The 19521-nt window shown below is 39.3% G+C and overlaps 39 non-coding genes and 4 pseudogenes across 40 annotated transcripts in view; all 43 read right to left on the reverse strand.

Annotated features, from left to right (window-relative positions):
• LOC146027235 (protein shisa-9B pseudogene) overlaps nucleotides 1-19521 on the reverse strand; it is a 604201-nt pseudogene that overhangs the window by 308849 nt on the left and 275831 nt on the right. The window lies entirely within an intron of this gene.
• LOC146029867 (5S ribosomal RNA) lies at nucleotides 252-370 on the reverse strand. Its single transcript, XR_014455431.1, has one exon. It is a non-coding gene; the product is annotated as a 5S ribosomal RNA (ribosomal RNA).
• Nucleotides 716-834, reverse strand: LOC146030397 (5S ribosomal RNA). Its single transcript, XR_014455894.1, has one exon. It is a non-coding gene; the product is annotated as a 5S ribosomal RNA (ribosomal RNA).
• On the reverse strand, nucleotides 1180-1298 carry LOC146029868 (5S ribosomal RNA). The gene has a single exon (XR_014455432.1). It is a non-coding gene; the product is annotated as a 5S ribosomal RNA (ribosomal RNA).
• Nucleotides 1643-1761, reverse strand: LOC146030915 (5S ribosomal RNA). Its single transcript, XR_014456397.1, has one exon. It is a non-coding gene; the product is annotated as a 5S ribosomal RNA (ribosomal RNA).
• LOC146029869 (5S ribosomal RNA) lies at nucleotides 2107-2225 on the reverse strand. Its single transcript, XR_014455433.1, has one exon. It is a non-coding gene; the product is annotated as a 5S ribosomal RNA (ribosomal RNA).
• On the reverse strand, nucleotides 2571-2689 carry LOC146033078 (5S ribosomal RNA). The gene has a single exon (XR_014458488.1). It is a non-coding gene; the product is annotated as a 5S ribosomal RNA (ribosomal RNA).
• LOC146030434 (5S ribosomal RNA) lies at nucleotides 3035-3153 on the reverse strand. The gene has a single exon (XR_014455929.1). It is a non-coding gene; the product is annotated as a 5S ribosomal RNA (ribosomal RNA).
• On the reverse strand, nucleotides 3498-3616 carry LOC146030916 (5S ribosomal RNA). Its single transcript, XR_014456398.1, has one exon. It is a non-coding gene; the product is annotated as a 5S ribosomal RNA (ribosomal RNA).
• On the reverse strand, nucleotides 3962-4080 carry LOC146030866 (5S ribosomal RNA). The gene has a single exon (XR_014456348.1). It is a non-coding gene; the product is annotated as a 5S ribosomal RNA (ribosomal RNA).
• LOC146033079 (5S ribosomal RNA) lies at nucleotides 4426-4544 on the reverse strand. Its single transcript, XR_014458489.1, has one exon. It is a non-coding gene; the product is annotated as a 5S ribosomal RNA (ribosomal RNA).
• LOC146029870 (5S ribosomal RNA) lies at nucleotides 4890-5008 on the reverse strand. The gene has a single exon (XR_014455434.1). It is a non-coding gene; the product is annotated as a 5S ribosomal RNA (ribosomal RNA).
• On the reverse strand, nucleotides 5353-5471 carry LOC146029872 (5S ribosomal RNA). Its single transcript, XR_014455435.1, has one exon. It is a non-coding gene; the product is annotated as a 5S ribosomal RNA (ribosomal RNA).
• LOC146033080 (5S ribosomal RNA) lies at nucleotides 5817-5935 on the reverse strand. Its single transcript, XR_014458490.1, has one exon. It is a non-coding gene; the product is annotated as a 5S ribosomal RNA (ribosomal RNA).
• LOC146032606 (5S ribosomal RNA) lies at nucleotides 6281-6399 on the reverse strand. The gene has a single exon (XR_014458033.1). It is a non-coding gene; the product is annotated as a 5S ribosomal RNA (ribosomal RNA).
• On the reverse strand, nucleotides 6745-6863 carry LOC146030285 (5S ribosomal RNA). Its single transcript, XR_014455783.1, has one exon. It is a non-coding gene; the product is annotated as a 5S ribosomal RNA (ribosomal RNA).
• Nucleotides 7208-7326, reverse strand: LOC146031824 (5S ribosomal RNA). Its single transcript, XR_014457276.1, has one exon. It is a non-coding gene; the product is annotated as a 5S ribosomal RNA (ribosomal RNA).
• Nucleotides 7672-7790, reverse strand: LOC146031386 (5S ribosomal RNA). The gene has a single exon (XR_014456853.1). It is a non-coding gene; the product is annotated as a 5S ribosomal RNA (ribosomal RNA).
• On the reverse strand, nucleotides 8136-8254 carry LOC146030302 (5S ribosomal RNA). Its single transcript, XR_014455800.1, has one exon. It is a non-coding gene; the product is annotated as a 5S ribosomal RNA (ribosomal RNA).
• Nucleotides 8599-8717, reverse strand: LOC146031237 (5S ribosomal RNA). The gene has a single exon (XR_014456708.1). It is a non-coding gene; the product is annotated as a 5S ribosomal RNA (ribosomal RNA).
• Nucleotides 9063-9181, reverse strand: LOC146029874 (5S ribosomal RNA). The gene has a single exon (XR_014455437.1). It is a non-coding gene; the product is annotated as a 5S ribosomal RNA (ribosomal RNA).
• LOC146032003 (5S ribosomal RNA) lies at nucleotides 9524-9642 on the reverse strand. Its single transcript, XR_014457453.1, has one exon. It is a non-coding gene; the product is annotated as a 5S ribosomal RNA (ribosomal RNA).
• LOC146028709 (5S ribosomal RNA) lies at nucleotides 9988-10096 on the reverse strand (annotated as a pseudogene).
• On the reverse strand, nucleotides 10442-10560 carry LOC146029875 (5S ribosomal RNA). The gene has a single exon (XR_014455438.1). It is a non-coding gene; the product is annotated as a 5S ribosomal RNA (ribosomal RNA).
• LOC146033040 (5S ribosomal RNA) lies at nucleotides 10903-11021 on the reverse strand. Its single transcript, XR_014458451.1, has one exon. It is a non-coding gene; the product is annotated as a 5S ribosomal RNA (ribosomal RNA).
• Nucleotides 11366-11484, reverse strand: LOC146031137 (5S ribosomal RNA). Its single transcript, XR_014456611.1, has one exon. It is a non-coding gene; the product is annotated as a 5S ribosomal RNA (ribosomal RNA).
• Nucleotides 11829-11947, reverse strand: LOC146034349 (5S ribosomal RNA). The gene has a single exon (XR_014459755.1). It is a non-coding gene; the product is annotated as a 5S ribosomal RNA (ribosomal RNA).
• On the reverse strand, nucleotides 12293-12411 carry LOC146033182 (5S ribosomal RNA). The gene has a single exon (XR_014458592.1). It is a non-coding gene; the product is annotated as a 5S ribosomal RNA (ribosomal RNA).
• LOC146029876 (5S ribosomal RNA) lies at nucleotides 12758-12876 on the reverse strand. The gene has a single exon (XR_014455439.1). It is a non-coding gene; the product is annotated as a 5S ribosomal RNA (ribosomal RNA).
• On the reverse strand, nucleotides 13221-13339 carry LOC146031796 (5S ribosomal RNA). Its single transcript, XR_014457250.1, has one exon. It is a non-coding gene; the product is annotated as a 5S ribosomal RNA (ribosomal RNA).
• LOC146032295 (5S ribosomal RNA) lies at nucleotides 13684-13802 on the reverse strand. Its single transcript, XR_014457736.1, has one exon. It is a non-coding gene; the product is annotated as a 5S ribosomal RNA (ribosomal RNA).
• LOC146029877 (5S ribosomal RNA) lies at nucleotides 14148-14266 on the reverse strand. Its single transcript, XR_014455440.1, has one exon. It is a non-coding gene; the product is annotated as a 5S ribosomal RNA (ribosomal RNA).
• On the reverse strand, nucleotides 14612-14730 carry LOC146029878 (5S ribosomal RNA). Its single transcript, XR_014455441.1, has one exon. It is a non-coding gene; the product is annotated as a 5S ribosomal RNA (ribosomal RNA).
• Nucleotides 15076-15194, reverse strand: LOC146030304 (5S ribosomal RNA). Its single transcript, XR_014455802.1, has one exon. It is a non-coding gene; the product is annotated as a 5S ribosomal RNA (ribosomal RNA).
• On the reverse strand, nucleotides 15539-15657 carry LOC146031238 (5S ribosomal RNA). The gene has a single exon (XR_014456709.1). It is a non-coding gene; the product is annotated as a 5S ribosomal RNA (ribosomal RNA).
• On the reverse strand, nucleotides 16003-16121 carry LOC146029880 (5S ribosomal RNA). Its single transcript, XR_014455443.1, has one exon. It is a non-coding gene; the product is annotated as a 5S ribosomal RNA (ribosomal RNA).
• On the reverse strand, nucleotides 16467-16585 carry LOC146034060 (5S ribosomal RNA). The gene has a single exon (XR_014459466.1). It is a non-coding gene; the product is annotated as a 5S ribosomal RNA (ribosomal RNA).
• LOC146029267 (5S ribosomal RNA) lies at nucleotides 16931-17039 on the reverse strand (annotated as a pseudogene).
• LOC146029881 (5S ribosomal RNA) lies at nucleotides 17385-17503 on the reverse strand. The gene has a single exon (XR_014455444.1). It is a non-coding gene; the product is annotated as a 5S ribosomal RNA (ribosomal RNA).
• On the reverse strand, nucleotides 17849-17957 carry LOC146028707 (5S ribosomal RNA; annotated as a pseudogene).
• On the reverse strand, nucleotides 18303-18421 carry LOC146029882 (5S ribosomal RNA). Its single transcript, XR_014455445.1, has one exon. It is a non-coding gene; the product is annotated as a 5S ribosomal RNA (ribosomal RNA).
• Nucleotides 18763-18881, reverse strand: LOC146031025 (5S ribosomal RNA). Its single transcript, XR_014456503.1, has one exon. It is a non-coding gene; the product is annotated as a 5S ribosomal RNA (ribosomal RNA).
• LOC146031138 (5S ribosomal RNA) lies at nucleotides 19226-19344 on the reverse strand. Its single transcript, XR_014456612.1, has one exon. It is a non-coding gene; the product is annotated as a 5S ribosomal RNA (ribosomal RNA).

The raw sequence follows: 19521 nt of genomic DNA on the forward strand, positions 1-19521 counted from the left end.
TGTGTTGGTAATGTAAAAAGACCTAAAGGACATAATATTAGCAGGTGGTCTCAAATTAAACTATTAAAGAGGCTCAACACTGTTTAGCTGCCAAAAGCAGTTGGAATTGGGCCTAAACAGTGTGGTAAGTTTTTAGGTGATGGCTATTGTGTCTGTTTGACCTCTCCCAAATGTCTATATTGGCAATAAAAATAAAAAATTTCCAATTAAAATAGCAAGAGAATAAAAACAATTTGCCCGTAATGGGAAAAAACCTACAGCACCTGGTGTTCCCATGTGGTCTCCCACCCAAGTACTAACCAGGCCCAACACTGCTTAGCTTCCAAGATCAGACGAGATTGGGCGTATCCAATGTGGTATGGCTGTAGGTGAGATACTGGCACTTTTTTGCCCTCTTCTACTTCTATAACCAGGTAAGCTAATAAAAAAGGTTCCTAACTGTATTGGCTTACTGAAAAAAATCATGTGTTGGTAATGCAAAAAGACCTACAGGTCATGATATTAGCAGGTGGTCTCAAATTAAACTACTAAAGAGGCTCAACACTGTTTAGCTGCCAAAAGCAGTTGGAATTGGGCCTAAACAGTGTGGTAAGTTTTTAGGTGATGGCTATTGTGTCTGTTTGACCTCTCCCAAATGTCTGTGTTGGCAATAAAAATAAAAAGTTTCCAATTAAAATTGCAAGAGAATAAAAACAATTTGCCAGTAATGGGAAAAAACCTACAGCACCTGGTGTTCCCATGTGGTCTCCCACCCAAGTACTAACCAGGCCCAACACTGCTTAGCTTCCAAGATCAGACGAGATTGGGCGTATCCAATGCGGTATGGCTGTAGGTGAGATACCGGCACTTTTTTGCCCTCTTCTACTTCTTTAACAAGGTAAGTTAATAAAAAAGTTTCCTAACTGTATTGGCTTACTGAAAAAAATCATGTGTTGGTAATGTAAAAAGACCTACAGGACATAATATTAGCAGGTGGTCTCAAATTAAACTATTAAAGAGGCTCAACACTGTTTAGCTGCCAAAAGCAGTTGGAATTGGGCCTAAACAGTGTGGTAAGTTTTTAGGTGATGGCTATTGTGTCTGTTTGACCTCTCCCAAATGTCTGTATTGGCAATAAAAATAAAACGTTTCCAATTAAAATAGCAAGAGAATAAAAACAATTTGCCAGTAATGGGAAAAAACCTACAGCACCTGGTGTTCCCATGTGGTCTCCCACCCAAGTACTAACCAGGCCCAACACTGCTTAGCTTCCAAGATCAGACGAGATTGGGCGTATCCAATGTGGTATGGCTGTAGGTGAGGCACAGGCACTTTTTTGCCCTCTTCTACTTCTATAACCAGGTAAGCTAATAAAAAAGTTTCCTAACTGTATTGGCTTACTGAAAAAAATCATGTGTTGGTAATGAAAAAAGACCTACAGGACATAATATTAGAAGGTGGTCTCAAATTAATCTACTAAAAGGCTCAACACTGTTTAGCTGCCAAAAGCAGTTGGAATTGGGCCTAAACAGTGTGGTAAGTCTTTAGGTGATGGCTATTGTGTCTGTTTGACCTCTACCAAATGTCTGTATTGGCAATACAAAGATAAACTTTTCAATTTAAATAGCTAGAGAATAAAAATAATTTGCCAGTAATGGTAAAAAACCTACAGCACCTGGTGTTCCCATGTGGTCTCCCACCCAAGTACTAACCAGGCCCAACACTGCTTAGCTTCCAAGATCAGACGGGATTGGGCATATCCAATGTGGTATGGCTGTAGATGAGATGCAGGCACTTTTTTGCCCTCTTCTACTTCTTTAACAAGGTAAGTTAATAAAAAAGTTTCCTAACTGTATTGGCTTACTGAAAAAAATCATGTGTTGGTAATGAAAAAAGACCTACAGGACATAATATTAGAAGGTGGTCTCAAATTAAACTATTAAAGAGGCTCAACACTGTTTAGCTGCCAAAAGCAGTTGGAATTGGGCCTAAACAGTGTGGTAAGTTTTTAGGTGATGGCTATTGTGTCTGTTTGACCTCTCCCAAATGTCTGTATTGGCAATAAAAATAAAAAGTTTCCAATTAAAATAGCAAGAGAATAAAAACAATTTGCCAGTAATGGGAAAAAACCTACAGCACCTGGTGTTCCCATGTGGTCTCCCACCCAAGTACTAACCAGGCCCAACACTGCTTAGCTTCCAAGATCAGACGAGATTGGGCGTATCCAATGTGGTATGGCTGTAGGTGAGATACCAGCACTTTTTTGCCCTCTTCTACTTCTATAACCAGGTAAGCTAATAAAAAAGGTTCCTAACTGTATTGGCTTACTGAAAAAAATCATGTGTTGGTAATGCAAAAAGACCTACAGGTCATGATATTAGCAGGTGGTCTCAAATTAAACTACTAAAGAGGCTCAACACTGTTTAGCTGCCAAAAGCAGTTGGAATTGGGCCTAAACAGTGTGGTAAGTTTTTAGGTGATGGCTATTGTGTCTGTTTGACCTCTCCCAAATGTCTGTATTGGCAATAAAAATAAAAAGTTTCCAATTAAAATAGCAAGAGAATAAAAACAATTTGCCAGTAATGGGAAAAAACCTACAGCACCTGGTGTTCCCATGTGGTCTCCCACCCAAGAACTAACCAGGCCCAACACTGCTTAGCTTCCAAGATCAGACGGGATTGGGCATATCCAATGTGGTATGGCTGTAGATGAGACGCAGGCACTTTTTTGCCCTCTTCTACTTCTTTAACAAGGTAAGTTAATAAAAAAGTTTCCTAACTGTATTGGCTTACTGAAAAAAATCATGTGTTGGTAATGTAAAAAGACCTACAGGACATAATATTAGCAGGTGGTCTCAAATTAAACTATTAAAGAGGCTCAACACTGTTTAGCTGCCAAAAGCAGTTGGAATTGGGCCTAAACAGTGTGGTAAGTTTTTAGGTGATGGCTATTGTGTCTGTTTGACCTCTCCCAAATGTCTGTATTGGCAATAAAAATAAAACGTTTCCAATTAAAATAGCAAGAGAATAAAAACAATTTGCCAGTAATGGGAAAAAACCTACAGCACCTGGTGTTCCCATGTGGTCTCCCACCCAAGTACTAACCAGGCCCAACATTGCTTAGCTTCCAAGATCAGACGAGATTGGGAGTATTCAATGTGGTATGGCTGTAGGTGAGACACAGGCACTTTTTTGCCCTCTTCTACTTCTATAACCAGGTAAGCTAATAAAAAAGTTTCCTAACTGTATTGGCTTACTGAAAAAAATCATGTGTTGGTAATGAAAAAAGACCTACAGGACATAATATTAGAAGGTGGTCTCAAATTAATCTACTAAAAGGCTCAACACTGTTTAGCTGCCAAAAGCAGTTGGAATTGGGCCTAAACAGTGTGGTAAGTCTTTAGGTGATGGCTATTGTGTCTGTTTGACCTCTACCAAATGTCTGTATTGGCAATACAAAGATAAACTTTTCAATTTAAATAGCTAGAGAATAAAAATAATTTGCCAGTAATGGTAAAAAACCTACAGCACCTGGTGTTCCCATGTGGTCTCCCACCCAAGTACTAACCAGGCCCAACACTGCTTAGCTTCCAAGATCAGACGGGATTGGGCATATCCAATGTGGTATGGCTGTAGATGAGATGCAGGCACTTTTTTGCCCTCTTCTACTTCTTTAACAAGGTAAGTTAATAAAAAAGTTTCCTAACTGTATTGGCTTACTGAAAAAAATCATGTGTTGGTAATGAAAAAAGACCTACAGGACATAATATTAGAAGGTGGTCTCAAATTAAACTATTAAAGAGGCTCAACACTGTTTAGCTGCCAAAAGCAGTTGGAATTGGGCCTAAACAGTGTGGTAAGTTTTTAGGTGATGGCTATTGTGTCTGTTTGACCTCTCCCAAATGTCTGTATTGGCAATAAAAATAAAAAGTTTCCAATTAAAATAGCAAGAGAATAAAAACAATTTGCCAGTAATGGGAAAAAACCTACAGCACCTGGTGTTCCCATGTGGTCTCCCACCCAAGTACTAACCAGGCCCATCACTGCTTAGCTTCCAAGATCAGACGAGATTGGGCGTATCCAATGTGGTATGGCTGTAGGTGAGATACCGGCACTTTTTTGCCCTCTTCTACTTCTATAACCAGGTAAGCTAATAAAAAAGGTTCCTAACTGTATTGGCTTACTAAAAAAAATCATGTGTTGGTAATGCAAAAAGACCTACAGGTCATGATATTAGCAGGTGGTCTCAAATTAAACTACTAAAGAGGCTCAACACTGTTTAGCTGCCAAAAGCAGTTGGAATTGGGCCTAAACAGTGTGGTAAGTTTTTAGGTGATGGCTATTGTGTCTGTTTGACCTCTCCCAAATGTCTGTATTGGCAATAAAAATAAAAAGTTTCCAATTAAAATAGCAAGAGAATAAAAACAATTTGCCAGTAATGGGAAAAAACCTACAGCACCTGGTGTTCCCATGTGGTCTCCCACCCAAGAACTAACCAGGCCCAACACTGCTTAGCTTCCAAGATCAGACGGGATTGGGCATATCCAATGTGGTATGGCTGTAGATGAGACGCAGGCACTTTTTTGCCCACTTCTACTTCTTTAACAAGGTAAGTTAATAAAAAAGTTTCCTAACTGTATTGGCTTACTGAAAAAAATCATGTGTTGGTAATGTAAAAAGACCTACAGGACATAATATTAGCAGGTGGTCTCAAATTAAACTATTAAAGAGGCTCAACACTGTTTAGCTGCCAAAAGCAGTTGGAATTGGGCCTAAACAGTGTGGTAAGTTTTTAGGTGATGGCTATTGTGTCTGTTTGACCTCTCCCAAATGTCTGTATTGGCAATAAAAATAAAAAGTTTCCAATTAAAATAGCAAGAGAATAAAAACAATTTGCCAGTAATGGGAAAAAACCTACAGCACCTGGTGTTCCCATGTGGTCTCCCACCCAAGTACTAACCAGGCCCAACACTGCTTAGCTTCCAAGATCAGACGAGATTGGGCGTATCCAATGTGGTATGGCTGTAGGTGAGATACATGCACTTTTTTGCCCTCTTCTACTTCTATAACCAGGTAAGCTAATAAAAAAGTTTCCTAACTGTATTGGCTTACTGAAAAAAATCATGTGTTGTAATGTAAAAAGACCTACAGGACATAATATTAGCAGGTGGTCTCAAATTAAACTACTAAAGAGGCTCAACACTGTTTAGCTGCCAAAAGCAGTTGGAATTGGGCCTAAACAGTGTGGTAAGTTTTTAGGTGATGGCTATTGTGTCTGTTTGACCTCTCCCAAATGTCTGTATTGCCAATAAAAATAAAAAGTTTCCAATTAAAATAGCAAGAGAATAAAAACAATTTGCCAGTAATGGGAAAAAACCTACAGCACCTGGTGTTCCCATGTGGTCTCCCACCCAAGTACTAACCAGGCCCAACACTGCTTAGCTTCCAAGATCAGACGAGATTGGGCGTATCCAATGTGGTATGGCTGTAGGTGAGACACCGGCACTTTTTTGCCCTCTTTTACTTCTATAACCAGGTAAGCTAATAAAAAAGGTTCCTAACTGTATTGGCTTACTGAAAAAAATCATGTGTTGGTAATGCAAAAAGACCTACAGGTCATGATATTAGCAGGTGGTCTCAAATTAAACTACTAAAGAGGCTCAACACTGTTTAGCTGCCAAAAGCAGTTGGAATTGGGCCTAAACAGTGTGGTAAGTTTTTAGGTGATGGCTATTGTGTCTGTTTGACCTCTCCCAAATGTCTGTATTGGCAATAAAAATAAAAAGTTTCCAATTAAAATAGCAAGAGAATAAAAACAATTTGCCAGTAATGGGAAAAAACCTACAGCACCTGGTGTTCCCATGTGGTCTCCCACCCAAGAACTAACCAGGCCCAACACTGCTTAGCTTCCAAGATCAGACGGGATTGGGCATATCCAATGTGGTATGGCTGTAGATGAGACGCAGGCACTTTTTTGCCCTCTTCTACTTCTTTAACAAGGTAAGTTAATAAAAAAGTTTCCTAACTGTATTGGCTTACTGAAAAAAATCATGTCTTGGTAATGTAAAAAGTCCTACAGGACATAATATTAGCAGGTGGTCTCAAATTAAACTATTAAAGAGGCTCAACACTGTTTAGCTGCCAAAAGCAGTTGGAATTGGGCCTAAACAGTGTGGTAAGTTTTTAGGTGATGGCTATTGTGTCTGTTTGACCTCTCCCAAATGTCTGTATTGGCAATAAAAATAAAAAGTTTCCAATTAAAATAGCAAGAGAATAAAAACAATTTGCCAGTAATGGGAAAAAACCTACAGCACCTGGTGTTCCCATGTGGTCTCCCACCCAAGTACTAACCAGGCCCAACACTGCTTAGCTTCCACGATCAGACGAGATTGGGCGTATCCAATGTGGTATGGCTGTAGGTGAGATACCGGCACTTTTTTGCCCTCTTCTACTTCTATAACCAGGTAAGCTAATAAAAAAGGTTCCTAACTGTATTGGCTTACTGAAAAAAATCATGTGTTGGTAATGCAAAAAGACCTACAGGTCATGATATTAGCAGGTGGTCTCAAATTAAACTACTAAAGAGGCTCAACACTGTTTAGCTGCCAAAAGCAGTTGGAATTGGGCCTAAACAGTGTGGTAAGTTTTTAGGTGATGGCTATTGTGTCTGTTTGACCTCTCCCAAATGTCTGTATTGGCAATAAAAATAAAAAGTTTCCAATTAAAATAGCAAGAGAATAAAAACAATTTGCCAGTAATGGGTAAAAACCTACAGCACCTGGTGTTCCCAGGTGGTCTCCCACCCAGGTACTAACCAGGCCCAACACTGCTTAGCTTCCAAGATCAGACGAGATTGGGCGTATCCAATGTGGTATGGCTGTAGGTGAGATACATGCACTTTTTTGCCCTCTTCTACTTCTATAACCAGGTAAGCTAATAAAAAAGTTTCCTAACTGTATTGGCTTACTGAAAAAAATCATGTGTTGTAATGTAAAAAGACCTACAGGACATAATATTAGCAGGTGGTCTCAAATTAAACTACTAAAGAGGCTCAACACTGTTTAGCTGCCAAAAGCAGTTGGAATTGGGCCTAAACAGTGTGGTAAGTTTTTAGGTGATGGCTATTGTGTCTGTTTGACCTCTCCCAAATGTCTGTATTGGCAATAAAAATAAAAAGTTTCCAATTAAAATAGCAAGAGAATAAAAACAATTTGCCAGTAATGGGAAAAAACCTACAGCACCTGGTGTTCCCATGTGGTCTCCCACCCAAGTACTAACCTGGCCCAACACTGCTTAGCTTCCAAGATCAGACGAGATTGGGCGTATCCAATGTGGTATGGCTGTAGGTGAGATACCAGCACTTTTTTGCCCTCTTCTACTTCTATAACCAGGTAAGCTAATAAAAAAGGTTCCTAACTGTATTGGCTTACTGAAAAAAATCAAGTGTTGGTAATGCAAAAAGACCTACAGGTCATGATATTAGCAGGTGGTCTCAAATTAAACTACTAAAGAGGCTCAACACTGTTTAGCTGCCAAAAGCAGTTGGAATTGGGGCTAAACAGTGTGGTAAGTTTTTAGGTGATGGCTATTGTGTCTGTTTGACCTCTCCCAAATGTCTGTATTGGCAATAAAAATAAAAAGTTTTCAATTAAAATAGCAAGAGAATAAAAACAATTTGCCAGTAATGGGAAAAAACCTACAGCACCTGGTGTTCCCATGTGGTCTACCACCCAAGTACTAACCAGGCCCAACACTGCTTAGCTTCCAAGATCAGACGAGATTGGGCGTATCCAATGTGGTATGGCTGTAGGTGAGATACAGGCACTTTTTTGCCCTCTTCTACTTCTTTAACAAGGTAAGTTAATAAAAAAGTTTCCTAACTGTATTGGCTTACTGAAAAAAATCATGTGTTGGTAATGTAAAAAGACCTACAGGACATAATATTAGAAGGTGGTCTCAAATTAAACTATTAAAGAGGCTCAACACTGTTTAGCTGCCAAAAGCAGTTGGAATTGGGCCTAAACAGTGTGGTAAGTTTTTAGGTAATGGCTATTGTGTCTGTTTGACCTCTCCCAAATGTCTGTATTGGCAATAAAAATAAAAAGTTTCCAATTAAAATAGCAAGAGAATAAAAACAATTTGCCAGTAATGGGAAAAAACCTACAGCACCTGGTGTTCCCATGTGGTCTCCCACCCAAGTACTAACCAGGCCCAACACTGCTTAGCTTCCAAGATCAGACGAGATTGGGAGTATCCAATGTGGTATGGCTGTAGGTGAGATACCAGCACTTTTTTGCCCTCTTCTACTTCTATAACCAGGTAAGCTAATAAAAAAGGTTCCTGACTGTATTGGCTTACTGAAAAAAATCATGTGTTGGTAATGTAAAAAGACCTACAGGACATAATATTAGCAGGTGGTCTCAAATTAATCTACTAAAAGGCTCAACACTGTTTAGCTGCCAAAAGCAGTTGGAATTGGGCCGAAACAGTGTGGTAAGTGTTTAGGTGATGGCTATTGTGTCTGTTTGACCTCTCCCAAATGTCTGTATTGGCAATAAAAAGATAAAGTTTTCAATTTAAATAGCTAGAGAATAAAAACAATTTGCCAGTAATGGTAAAAAACCTACAGCACCTGGTGTTCCCATGTGGTCTCCCACCCAAGTACTAACCAGGCCCAACACTGCTTTGCTTCCAAGATCAGACGGGATTGGGCATATCCAATGTGGTATGGCTGTAGGTGAGATAACGACACTTTTTTGCCCTCTTCTACTTCTATAACCAGGTAAGCTAATATAAAAGTTTCCTAACTGTATTGGCTTACTGAAAAAAATCATGTGTTGGTAATGTTAAAAGACCTAAAGGACATAATATTAGCAGGTGGTCTCAAATTATACTATTAAAGAGGCTCAACACTGTTTAGCTGCCAAAAGCAGTTTGAATTGGTACTAAACAGTGTGGTAAGTTTTTAGGTGATGGCTATTGTGTCTGTTTGACCTCTCCCAAATGTCTGTATTGGCAATAAAAATAAAAAGTTTCCAATTAAAATAGCAAGAGAATAAAAACAATTTGCCAGTAATGGGAAAAAACCTACAGCACCTGGTGTTCCCATGTGGTCTCCCACCCAAGTACTAACCAGGCCCAACACTGCTTAGCTTCCAAGATCAGACGAGATTGGGCGTATCCAATGTGGTATGGCTGTAGGTGAGATACAGGCACTTTTTTGCCCTCTTCTACTTTAACCAGGTAAGCTAATAAAAAAGGTTCCTAACTGTATTGGCTTACTGAAAAAAATCATGTGTTGGTAATGCAAAAAGACCTACAGGTCATGATATTAGCAGGTGGTCTCAAATTAAACTACTAAAGAGGCTCAACACTGTTTAGCTGCCAAAAGCAGTTGGAATTGGGCCTAAACAGTGTGGTAAGTTTTTAGGTGACGGCTATTGTGTCTGTTTGACCTCTCCCAAATGTCTGTATTGGCAATAAAAATAAAAAGTTTCCAATTAAAATAGCAAGAGAATAAAAACAATTTGCCAGTAATGGGAAAAAACCTACAGCACCTGGTGTTCCCATGTGGTCTCCCACCCAAGTACTAACCAGGCCCAACACTGCTTAGCTTCCAAGATCAGACGAGATTGGGCTTATCCAATGTGGTATGGCTGTAGGTGAGATGCAGGCACTTTTTTGCCCTCTTCTACTTCTATAACCAGGTAAGCTAATAAAAAAGGTTCCTAACTGTATTGGCTTACTGAAAAAAATCATGTGTTGGTAATGCAAAAAGACCTACAGGTCATGATATTAGCAGGTGGTCTCAAATTAAACTACTAAAGAGGCTCAACACTGTTTAGCTGCCAAAAGCAGTTGGAATTGGGCCTAAACAGTGTGGTAAGTTTTTAGGTGATGGCTATTGTGTCAATTTGACCTCTCCCAAATGTCTGTATTGGCAATAAAAATAAAAAGTTTCCAATTAAAATAGCAAGAGAATAAAAACAATTTGCCAGTAATGGTAAAAAACCTACAGCACCTGGTGTTCCCATGTGGTCTCCCACCCAAGTACTAACCAGGCCCAACACTGCTTAGCTTCCAAGATTGGGCATATCCAATGTGGTATGGCTGTAGATGAGATGCTGGCAATTTTTTGCCCTCTTCTACTTCTTTAACAAGCTAAGTTAATAAAAAAGTTTCCTAACTGTATTGGCTTACTGAAAAAAATCATGTGTTGGTAATGTAAAAAGACCTACAGGACATAATATTAGAAGGTGGTCTCAAATTAAACTATTAAAGAGGCTCAACACTGTTTAGCTGCCAAAAGCAGTTGGAATTGGGCCTAAACAGTGTGGTAAGTTTTTAGGTGATGGCTATTGTGTCTGTTTGACCTCTCCCAAATGTCTGTATTGGCAATAAAAATAAAAAGTTTCCAATTAAAATAGCAAGAGAATAAAAACAATTTGCCAGTAATGGTAAAAAACCTACAGCACCTGGTGTTCCCATGTGGTCTCCCACCCAAGTACTAACCAGGCCCAACACTGCTTAGCTTCCAAGATCAGACGAGATTGGGCGTATCCAATGTGGTATGGCTGTAGGTGAGATACCGGCACTTTTTTGCCCTCTTCTACTTCTATAACCAGGTAAGCTAATAAAAAAGTTTCCTAACTGTATTGGCTTACTGAAAAAAATCATGTGTTGGTAATGCAAAAAGACCTACAGGTCATGATATTAGCAGGTGGTCTCAAATTAAACTACTAAAGAGGCTCAACACTGTTTAGCTGCCAAAAGCAGTTGGAATTGGGCCTAAACAGTGTGGTAAGTTTTTAGGTGATGGCTAGGTCTGTTTGACCTCTCCCAAATGTCTGTATTGGCAATAAAAATAAAAAGTTTCCAATTAAAATAGCAAGAGAATAAAAACAATTTGCCAGTAATGGGAAAAAACCTACAGCACCTGGTGTTCCCATGTGGTCTCCCACCCAAGTACTAACCAGGCCCAACACTGCTTACCTTCCAAGATCAGACAAGATTGGGCGTATCCAATGTGGTATGGCTGTAGGTGAGATACAGGCACTTTTTTGCCCTCTTCTACTTCTATAACCAGGTAAGCTAATAAAAAAGTTTCCTAACTGTATTGGCTTACTGAAAAAAATCATGTGTTGGTAATGTAAAAAGACCTACAGGACATAATATTAGCAGGTGGTCTCAAATTAATCTACTAAAAGGCTCAACACTGTTTAGCTGCCAAAAGCAGTTGGAATTGGGCCGAAACAGTGTGGTAAGTTTTTAGGTGATGGCTATTGTGTCTGTTTGACCTCTCCCAAATGTCTGTATTGGCAATAAAAATAAAACGTTTCCAATTAAAATAGCAAGAGAATAAAAACAATTTGCCAGTAATGGGAAAAAACCTACAGCACCTGGTGTTCCCATGTGGTCTCCCACCCAAGTACTAACCAGGCCCAACACTGCTTTGCTTCCAAGATCAGACGAGATTGGGCGTATCCAATGTGGTATGGCTGTAGGTGAGATACAGGCACTTTTTTGCCCTCTTCTACTTCTATAACCAGGTAAGCTAATAAAAAAGGTTCCTAACTGTATTGGCTTACTGAAAAAAATCAAGTGTTGGTAATGCAAAAAGACCTACAGGTCATGATATTAGCAGGTGGTCTCAAATTAAACTACTAAAGAGGCTCAACACTGTTTAGCTGCCAAAAGCAGTTGGAATTGGGCCTAAACAGTGTGGTAAGTTTTTAGGTGATGGCTATTGTGTCTGTTTGACCTCTCCCAAATGTCTGTATTGGCAATAAAAATAAAAAGTTTCCAATTAAAATAGCAAGAGAATAAAAAAAATTGCCAGTAATGGGAAAAAACCTACAGCACCTGGTGTTTCCATGTGGTCTACCACCCAAGTACTAACCAGGCCCAACACTGCTTTGCTTCCAAGATCAGACGAGATTGGGCGTATCCAATGTGGTATGGCTGTAGGTGAGATACCGGCACTTTTTTGCCCTCTTCTACTTCTATAACCAGGTAAGCTAATAAAAAAGGTTCCTAACTGTATTGGCTTACTGAAAAAAATCAAGTGTTGGTAATGCAAAAAGACCTACAGGTCATGATATTAGCAGGTGGTCTCAAATTAAACTACTAAAGAGGCTCAACACTGTTTAGCTGCCAAAAGCAGTTGGAATTGGGCCTAAACAGTGTGGTAAGTTTTTAGGTGATGGCTATTGTGTCTGTTTGACCTCTCCCAAATGTCTGTATTGGCAATAAAAATAAAAAGTTTCCAATTAAAATAGCAAGAGAATAAAAACAATTTGCCAGTAATGGGAAAAAACCTACAGCACCTGGTGTTCCCATGTGGTCTACCACCCAAGTACTAACCAGGCCCAACACTGCTTAGCTTCCAAGATCAGACGAGATTGGGCGTATCCAATGTGGTATGGCTGTGGGTGAGATACAGGCACTTTTTTGCCCTCTTCTACTTCTTTAACAAGGTAAGTTAATAAAAAAGTTTCCTAACTGTATTGGTTTACTGAAAAAAATCATGTGTTGGTAATGTAAAAAGACCTACAGGACATAATATTAGAAGGTGGTCTCAAATTAAACTACTAAAGAGGCTCAACACTGTTTAGCTGCCAAAAGCAGTTGGAATTGGGCCTAAACAGTGTGGTAAGTTTTTAGGTGATGGCTATTGTGTCTGTTTGACCTCTCCCAAATGTCTGTATTGGCAATAAAAATAAAAAGTTTCCAATTAAAATAGCAAGAGAATAAAAACAATTTGCCAGTAATGGGAAAAAAACCTACAGCACCTGGTGTTCCCATGTGGTCTCCCACCCAAGTACTAACCAGGCCCAACACTGCTTAGCTTCCAAGATCAGACGAGATTGGGCGTATCCAATGTGGTATGGCTGTAGGTGAGATACAGGCACTTTTTTGCCCTCTTCTACTTCTATAACCAGGTAAGCTAATAAAAAAGTTTCCTAACTGTATTGGCTTACTGAAAAAAATCATGTGTTGGTAATGTAAAAAGACCTACAGGACATAATATTAGCAGGTGGTCTCAAATTAATCTACTAAAAGGCTCAACACTGTTTAGCTGCCAAAAGCAGTTGGAATTGGGCCTAAACAGTGTGGTAAGTTTTTAGGTGATGGCTATTGTGTCTGTTTGACCTCTCCCAAATGTCTGTATTGGCAATAAAAATAAAAAGTTTCCAATTAAAATAGCAAGAGAATAAAAACAATTTGCCAGTAATGGGAAAAAACCTATAGCACCTGGTGTTCCCATGTGGTCTCCCACCCAAGTACTAACCAGGCCCAACACTGCTTAGCTTCCAAGATCAGACGAGATTGGGCGTATCCAATGTGGTATGGCTGTAGGTGAGATAACGGCACTTTTTTGCCCTCTTCTACTTCTATAACCAGGTAAGCTAATAAAAAAGGTTCCTAACTGTATTGGCTTACTGAAAAAAATCATGTGTTGGTAATGTAAAAAGACCTACAGGACATAATATTAGCAGGTGGTCTCAAATTAATCTACTAAAAGGCTCAACACTGTTTAGCTGCCAAAAGCAGTTGGAATTGGGCCTAAACAGTGTGGTAAGTTTTTAGGTGATGGCTATTGTGTCTGTTTGACCTCTCCCAAATGTCTGTATTGGCAATAAAAAGATAAAGTTTTCAATTTAAATAGCTAGAGAATAAAAACAATTTGCCAGTAATGGTAAAAAACCTACAGCACCTGGTGTTCCCATTTGGTCTCCCACCCAAGTACTAACCAGGCCCAACACTGCTTAGCTTCCAAGATCAGATGGGATTGGGCATATCCAAAGTGGTATGGCTGTAGATGAGATGCTGGCACTTTTTTGCCCTCTTCTACTTCTTTAACAAGGTAAGTTAATAAAAAAGTTTCCTAACTGTATTGGCTTACTGAAAAAAATCATGTGTTGGTAATGTAAAAAGACCTACAGGACATAATATTAGCAGGTGGTCTCAAATTAAACTATTAAAGAGGCTCAACACTGTTTAGCTGCCAAAAGCAGTTGGAATTGGGCCTAAACAGTGTGGTAAGTTTTTAGGTGATGGCTATTGTGTCTGTTTGACCTCTCCCAAATGTCTGTATTGGCAATAAAAATAAAAAGTTTCCAATTAAAATAGCAAGAGAATAAAAACAATTTGCCAGTAATGGGAAAAAACCTACAGCACCTGGTGTTCCCATGTGGTCTCCCACCCAAGTACTAACCAGGCCCAACACTGCTTAGCTTCCAAGATCAGACGAGATTGGGCGTATCCAATGTGGTATGGCTGTAGGTGAGATACCGGCACTTTTTTGCCCTCTTCTACTTCTATAACCAGGTAAGCTAATAAAAAAGGTTCCTAACTGTATTGGCTTACTGAAAAAAATCATGTGTTGGTAATGTAAAAAGACCTACAGGACATAATATTAGCAGGTGGTCTCAAATTAAACTATTAAAGAGGCTCAACACTGTTTAGCTGCCAAAAACAGTTGGAATTGGGCCTAAACAGTGTGGTAAGTTTTTAGGTGATGGCTATTGTGTCTATTTGACCTCTCCCAAATGTCTGTATTGGCAATAAAAATAAAAAGTTTCCAATTAAAATAGCAAGAGAATAAAAACAATTTGCCAGTAATGGGAAAAAACCTACAGCACCTGGTGTTCCCATGTGGTCTCCCACCCAAGTACTAACCAGGCCCAACACTGCTTAGCTTCCAAGATCAGACGAGATTGGGCGTATCCAATGTGGTATGGCTGTAGGTGAGATACAGGCACTTTTTTGCCCTCTTCTACTTCTATAACCAGGTAAGCTAATAAAAAAGTTTCCTAACTGTATTGGCTTACTGAAAAAAATCATGTGTTGGTAATGTAAAAAGACCTACAGGACATAATATTAGAAGGTGGTCTCAAATTAAACTATTAAAGAGGCTCAACACTGTTTAGCTGCCAAAAGCAGTTGGAATTGGGCCTAAACAGTGTGGTAAGTTTTTAGGTAATGGCTATTGTGTCTGTTTGACCTCTCCCAAATGTCTGTATTGGCAATAAAAATAAAAAGTTTCCAATTAAAATAGCAAGAGAATAAAAACAATTTGCCAGTAATGGGAAAAAACCTACAGCACCTGGTGTTCCCATGTGGTCTCCCACCCAAGTACTAACCAGGCCCAACACTGCTTAGCTTCCAAGATCAGACGAGATTGGGAGTATCCAATGTGGTATGGCTGTAGGTGAGATACCGGCACTTTTTTGCCCTCTTCTACTTCTATAACCAGGTAAGCTAATAAAAAAGGTTCCTGACTGTATTGGCTTACTGAAAAAAATCATGTGTTGGTAATGTAAAAAGACCTACAGGACATAATATTAGCAGGTGGTCTCAAATTAATCTACTAAAAGGCTCAACACTGTTTAGCTGCCAAAAGCAGTTGGAATTGGGCCGAAACAGTGTGGTAAGTGTTTAGGTGATGGCTATTGTGTCTGTTTGACCTCTCCCAAATGTCTGTATTGGCAATAAAAAGATAAAGTTTTCAATTTAAATAGCTAGAGAATAAAAATAATTTGCCAGTAATGGTAAAAAACCTACAGCACCTGGTGTTCCCATGTGGTCTCCCACCCAAGTACTAACCAGGCCCAACACTGCTTTGCTTCCAAGATCAGACGGGATTGGGCATATCCAATGTGGTATGGCTGTAGGTGAGATAACGACACTTTTTTGCCCTCTTCTACTTCTATAACCAGGTAAGCTAATATAAAAGTTTCCTAACTGTATTGGCTTACTGAAAAAAATCATGTGTTGGTAATGTTAAAAGACCTAAAGGACATAATATTAGCAGGTGGTCTCAAATTATACTATTAAAGAGGCTCAACACTGTTTAGCTGCCAAAAGCAGTTTGAATTGGTACTAAACAGTGTGGTAAGTTTTTAGGTGATGGCTATTGTGTCTGTTTGACCTCTCCCAAATGTCTGTATTGGCAATAAAAATAAAAAGTTTCCAATTAAAATAGCAAGAGAATAAAAACAATTTGCCAGTAATGGGAAAAAACCTACAGCACCTGGTGTTCCCATGTGGTCTCCCACCCAAGTACTAACCAGGCCCAACACTGCTTAGCTTCCAAGATCAGACGAGATTGGGCGTATCCAATGTGGTATGGCTGTAGGTGAGATACAGGCACTTTTTTGCCCTCTTCTACTTCTATAACCAGGTAAGCTAATAAAAAAGGTTCCTAACTGTATTGGCTTACTGAAAAAAATCATGTGTTGGTAATGCAAAAAGACCTACAGGTCATGATATTAGCAGGTGGTCTCAAATTAAACTACTAAAGAGGCTCAACACTGTTTAGCTGCCAAAAGCAGTTGGAATTGGGCCTAAACAGTGTGGTAAGTTTTTAGGTGACGGCTATTGTGTCTGTTTGACCTCTCCCAAATGTCTGTATTGGCAATAAAAATAAAAAGTTTCCAATTAAAATAGCAAGAGAATAAAAACAATTTGCCAGTAATGGGAAAAAACCTTCAGCACCTGGTGTTCCCATGTGGTCTCCCACCCAAGTACTAACCAGGCCCAACACTGCTTAGCTTCCAAGATCAGACGAGATTGGGCTTATCCAATGTGGTATGGCTGTAGGTGAGATACAGGCACTTTTTTGCCCTCTTCTACTTCTATAACCAGGTAAGCTAATACAAAAGTTTCCTAACTGTATTGGCTTACTGAAAAAAATCATGTGTTGGTAATGTAAAAAGACCTACAGGACATAATATTAGCAGGTGGTCTCAAATTAAACTATTAAAGAGGCTCAACACTGTTTAGCTGCCAAAAACAGTTGGAATTGGGCCTAAACAGTGTGGTAAGTTTTTAGGTGATAGCTATTGTGTCTGTTTGACCTCTCCCAAATGTCTGTATTGGCAATAAAAATAAAAAGTTTCCAATTAAAATAGCAAGAGAATAAAAACAATTTGCCAGTAATGGTAAAAAACCTACAGCACCTGGTGTTCCCATGTGGTCTCCCACCCAAGTACTAACCAGGCCCAAAACTGCTTAGCTTCCAAGATTGGGCATATCCAATGTGGTATGGCTGTAGATGAGATGCTGGCAATTTTTTGCCCTCTTCTACTTCTTTAACAAGCTAAGTTAATAAAAAAGTTTCCTAACTGTATTGGCTTACTGAAAAAAATCATGTGTTGGTAATGTAAAAAGACCTACAGGACATAATATTAGAAGGTGGTCTCAAATTAAACTATTAAAGAGGCTCAACACTGTTTAGCTGCCAAAAGCAGTTGGAATTGGGCCTAAACAGTGTGGTAAGTTTTTAGGTGATGGCTATTGTGTCTGTTTGACCTCTCCCAAATGTCTGTATTGGCAATAAAAATAAAAAGTTTCCAATTAAAATAGCAAGAGAATAAAAACAATTTGCCAGTAATGGTAAAAAACCTACAGCACCTGGTGTTCCCATGTGGTCTCCCACCCAAGTACTAACCAGGCCCAACACTGCTTAGCTTCCAAGATCAGACGAGATTGGGCGTATCCAATGTGGTATGGCTGTAGGTGAGATACCGGCGCTTTTTTGCCCTCTTCTACTTCTATAACCAGGTAAGCTAATAAAAAAGGTTCCTAACTGTATTGGCTTACTGAAAAAAATCATGTGTTGGTAATGCAAAAAGACCTACAGGTCATGATATTAGCAGGTGGTCTCAAATTAAACTACTAAAGAGGCTCAACACTGTTTAGCTGCCAAAAGCAGTTGGAATTGGGCCTAAACAGTGTGGTAAGTTTTTAGGTGATGGCTATTGTGTCAATTTGACCTCTCCCAAATGTCTGTATTGGCAATAAAAATAAAAAGTTTCCAATTAAAATAGCAAGAGAATAAAAACAATTTGCCAGTAATGGTAAAAAACCTACAGCACCTGGTGTTCCCATGTGGTCTCCCACCCAAGTACTAACCAGGCCCAACACTGCTTAGCTTCCAAGATTGGGCATATCCAATGTGGTATGGCTGTAGATGAGATGCTGGCAATTTTTTGCCCTCTTCTACTTCTTTAACAAGCTAAGTTAATAAAAAAGTTTCCTAACTGTATTGGCTTACTGAAAAAAATCATGTGTTGGTAATGTAAAAAGACCTACAGGACATAATATTAGAAGGTGGTCTCAAATTAAACTATTAAAGAGGCTCAACACTGTTTAGCTGCCAAAAGCAGTTGGAATTGGGCCTAAACAGTGTGGTAAGTTTTTAGGTGATGGCTATTGTGTCTGTTTGACCTCTCCCAAATGTCTGTATTGGCAATAAAAATAAAAAGTTTCCAATTAAAATAGCAAGAGAATAAAAACAATTTGCCAGTAATGGTAAAAAACCTACAGCACCTGGTGTTCCCATGTGGTCTCCCACCCAAGTACTAACCAGGCCCAACACTGCTTAGCTTCCAAGATCAGACGAGATTGGGCGTATCCAATGTGGTATGGCTGTAGGTGAGATACTGGCACTTTTTGCCCTCTTCTACTTCTATAACCAGGTAAGCTAATAAAAAAGTTTCCTAACTGTATTGGCTTACTGAAAAAAATCATGTGTTGGTAATGCAAAAAGACCTACAGGTCATGATATTAGCAGGTGGTCTCAAATTAAACTACTAAAGAGGCTCAACACTGTTTAGCTGCCAAAAGCAGTTGGAATTGGGCCTAAACAGTGTGGTAAGTTTTTAGGTGATGGCTAGGTCTGTTTGACCTCTCCCAAATGTCTGTATTGGCAATAAAAATAAAAAGTTTCCAATTAAAATAGCAAGAGAATAAAAACAATTTGCCAGTAATGGGAAAAAACCTACAGCACCTGGTGTTCCCATGTGGTCTCCCACCCAAGTACTAACCAGGCCCAACACTGCTTACCTTCCAAGATCAGACGAGATTGGGCGTATCCAATGTGGTATGGCTGTAGGTGAGATACAGGCACTTTTTTGCCCTCTTCTACTTCTATAACCAGGTAAGCTAATAAAAAAGTTTCCTAACTGTATTGGCTTACTGAAAAAAATCATGTGTTGGTAATGTAAAAAGACCTACAGGACATAATATTAGCAGGTGGTCTCAAATTAATCTACTAAAAGGCTCAACACTGTTTAGCTGCCAAAAGCAGTTGGAATTGGGCCGAAACAGTGTGGTAAGTTTTTAGGTGATGGCTATTGTGTCTGTTTGACCTCTCCCAAATGTCTGTATTGGCAATAAAAATAAAACGTTTCCAATTAAAATAGCAAGAGAATAAAAACAATTTGCCAGTAATGGGAAAAAACCTACAGCACCTGGTGTTCCCATGTGGTCTCCCACCCAAGTACTAACCAGGCCCAACACTGCTTTGCTTCCAAGATCAGACGAGATTGGGCGTATCCAATGTGGTATGGCTGTAGGTGAGATACAGGCACTTTTTTGCCCTCTTCTACTTCTACAACCAGGTAAGCTAATAAAAAAGGTTCCTAACTGTATTGGCTTACTGAAAAAAATCAAGTGTTGGTAATGCAAAAAGACCTACAGGTCATGATATTAGCAGGTGGTCTCAAATTAAACTACTAAAGAGGCTCAACACTGT

Source organism: Crinia signifera, chromosome 8 (assembly GCF_055691185.1).
Source record: "Crinia signifera chromosome 8, ASM5569118v1, whole genome shotgun sequence".
Lineage (NCBI taxonomy): Eukaryota > Metazoa > Chordata > Amphibia > Anura > Myobatrachidae > Crinia > Crinia signifera.